Source organism: Euprymna scolopes, chromosome 26 (assembly GCF_053919585.1).
Source record: "Euprymna scolopes isolate OS-2025 chromosome 26, ASM5391958v1, whole genome shotgun sequence".
NCBI lineage: Eukaryota > Metazoa > Mollusca > Cephalopoda > Sepiida > Sepiolidae > Euprymna > Euprymna scolopes.
In genome coordinates, this window is record NC_136507.1 from 35,182,611 (window position 1) to 35,186,493 (window position 3,883).

The following is a 3,883-nucleotide window of genomic DNA, read 5'->3' on the forward strand; positions in this document are numbered from 1 at the left end:
ATAAACTAATTACCACGTGTTCGTGTTTAATGTAATGTAAACAATTTTTTTGCTTGTATTTGACGGTTTTATTATTCGCTGATGTTCTGAATTTTTTAGTGCTTCCCAGGGACACAATTGCTGCCATTAATATAGTTTATTTCAAGAACTACACGTTATATAAAAAACAATGCTAGGACTCTGCTTCTCAGCTAATTACCACATTCAAGTGTAATATAAATACATGCTAATTGAGCCGTTTTAATGATACACCTTTGCCCAGTTCGGCGATTGTCTGTAATCCACAATTTGAACCTTGAGAAAATCATTAAACTTTATACTAAAATTGTTTTTAAAACAATAATAAACGCGACTCATTAAAAAGAGCAATAACAAAAAAAAACAAAACAAAAAAACAAAAAAAAACAAAAAAAAAACAAAAAAAACATACCTCGTTATTTTATATAATGGCTTTTCCATAAAGCTCCTTATCTTTTTACCTTTTTACCAGCATGCCCCAGTTGGCGTTTCCCGGGCCATATGAGGCACACAGAACAAATGTTGTTGAGTTTGAACACATCTTCAAAAATTGGGTGCTTATGCACTTTTGTTACCTCGCTACTTTTTAAAAATAATATTTCAAGTCATATCCAAGTTTTATGATATCTTTTTCATTAAATTGTTAAGTGAAAATAGAGATTAATTATAAAACACCATCCATCCCCATGTTAAGAATGGCGTTCTAAATGATAAGGTTATTATTTCAGCACGGTAACAAAAGTGCATAAGTACTAAAAATTGTCTACGTTTTTAGCGTCTCAAATTCACTTTTTAACAAATATTCTAAAAATTAAAAAAAAGTTCTCTTTGTTGAATATAGACTTGATGTATCGTGCATTTTTTTTATTAGTATTTTCAATTTAAAATCAAGTTTTACGCAGAGTAAAAAAAATCGCAAACCACGCAACGTTCATGAGTGCGTAAGGAAAAAAGTGTACGTTTTCACTTTTTCAAAAAAACAAAAAAACAAAAAAAAACGATAATATCAGAAAATGATTAAAAATATATATTACTAATAGGGCTGTGACAACAGCATATTCTTTTCCTTTTTTTGACTATTAATACACACACACACACACACACATATATATATATATATATATATATATATATATATATATATATATATATATCCGTTAATGTCTTATATGTTTTTATATAGACTGAAGTGGTTCTCGGTTGATTGACTGTGTCTTACTGTGTGGGATATATAATCGAGAGTCCAAAGAATGGAAACAATATTCTGTTGCTACAGCCCTAATTATGTCTTTATGAGTAAAGGACTTATTGTGCCGTTCGAATTAAAATCGAGTCTAACGTATAGTAAGAAAAATATCAAAACAAAACGAAAGAAATATTTTCTGCGCTTCAGAAATCGCACACATTTTTTAAAAACCAAAATGAATGTTTAAATGTTTTAAAAATGATTGATTATTATTTATTGTGTTATTTAAAAAATAATGGTTTCTCCAAAGCGAACGCTGTTAGAATATTGCAAATTTATGTTTTTTTTAAATAAAGGTAGTAATGGACAGTACCCACGTATGCTCAGAGTGTAACTGTTAATAAAGAGCTTTGAAGGCAATATTTTTACCTGCCCCCTTCAATGAGTATGACATTTGTACCTCAAAGAATTGAGTTTTCTAATTTTCAGATATTATACGTCCGTGTCTCTGATCTTGCAGTTGATTCCATATTTGTTTTGGTCTGTTACGTATTTTTTTAGGTTTAGCTAGACATTACAACACACAGACACATTAACAGACAGTTGTCATTTATACAATAGATTTAGTTTCGTTTGTTTCATTTTGTGCTTCAGCAAGGATTTTATTCTTTTGTTTCTTTCTAATATTTTAGTTCTTTCTTTCTTTCGTACGTTTTCTCTATTGTCTTCACACTTTCTTTTTTCCTTGTTCATTTTCTCTATTCCTCATCTTTTCTTTTAACGTTATGCTTTATATATATATATATATATATATATATATATATATATATATATTTCTTTTTTTTTATTGCTAGTGTTTTTTTTTTTGGTTCCCGCGACAAAAGAAGGGTAGACCTGTAAATTCCCGTTCATTTGTCGGCACTTTCCTCAATAACTACGTTTTGGAATTATTTTTAAAATTTTGCAAAAACATTAAACATGATATGAATAAAAATGTAACAGAAAGAATTGCCTTTCGGGTTTAGAAGGCTAAAGTTGACACTTGTGTGCTTATTAAACAAAAATGATGCTTTGGATTTAATTTTCCGAAATGTTGTAACTAACGGATTTCTATATAATTTTGTTTGTCTATACTTTGCGATAACTCTTGGGTGTACCTCAGGGACTCTTAGGGCTAAATAAAAACACTCCATTTTTGGGACTATTTTACCATATTTGTCGAAATTTTTCTGTGTATGTCTATTTAGCAGTTATGCTTGGTGAGGAACTCAAATCTGAATAAGTAAAGGCCTTGAGGAATTTGGGCCTAAATGGGGGGGGGCAAATCATGTACTTAGTCATTTATTACTTTGCATGATTCAGAACTCAAATTTACATATGTCAAGGCCTAAAACTGTTCTGTTTGTTCATCTTCACACGGATTTGACGTCCCCTGGGGACTTAATAGGAATGACATATGCTGAACTTAGCCATTTTTTTATGCCTCGTTCCCTGTGCACTCACAGGGGGCCATACACGCTTCCCTTGTTTTTCGTAAATTTCTTTTGTTCTCTGGCGTTTTTTTTTTATATTTCAGTAATTTTTTAATAATTTGTTTTTTTATACATTTCTCGTCTACTTTTTCCTTATGTACCTTTAATGTTTCTTTTCGTTTTATTTGTTTCTTGTTTCCTTGTGTATCTCGTTTATCATTTGTTTCTTTGTCTTTTTTTGTGTTTTGTAACCTACATTGTTGCCTTTCCATTCTTTATTGTTTCTTTATGTGTTTCTGACGTTTAGTTTTATTTTCTATTTTACATTTTAAATGTTTAATTATTCATGTTTGTTTTTCTTACTGGTTTTTGTACTCTTTAACTCGTTGTTTTCCTAGATATTCATCAATCATTATTGCTTTCTTTAAACATTATTATATTTCATTTAAACGTTAGTCTTTCGACAAATTATCGTATTCAGTAACATACATGGATTTCAATACACCTATCGAATACATTAACACTGTGTCTTACGTCTATAAATCAAATGATATATATATATATATATATATATATATATATATATATATATATATATGCTACATAATCACGTTGACACGCCGGTTCTCGTCAGATAACCGAACTTAAGCAACGTTGATCCTGGTTAGTACCAAATGGGCGACCATTTGGGAATTCTAGGTGCTGTATGTGCTCTCCGCTTATCTCGGCATTTGTTTCCAGTCGTCCTGTAATTCACTTGCCACTAGTATTTAACAATATCGTCTCAGGAGAGGCGTAGTTAGAGATTGCGCACCTCCTGCCACAAAAATTTTTACGTGCAAGCAACCCTTGGTGGGTATCCATAGTCTGTCCAAGACTAAAGGAGCCTTCTTTATATATATATATATATATATATATATATATATATATATATATATATATATATATATATATATTCTAACAAATATTTTTGAATAGCTCAGAGTGTTCTTGAATAATGAGCATTCTTTGTAATTTTTCAACTTTTCGAAATGTCGTTCTTATTTCTCTGTGGAATTTGTGCAAGAAAGTTCCCTAACCGTCTCTGTCCATCTGTTTTTTTTTGTTTTCCTTTCGGTTGTTTTTTTGCAAGTATTTTCGACTGAGTTTTCAACAGTCGTCTTCAAGCAATTTTGCTTATTGTTCGTTTGAAATCTGGATGTTTTCA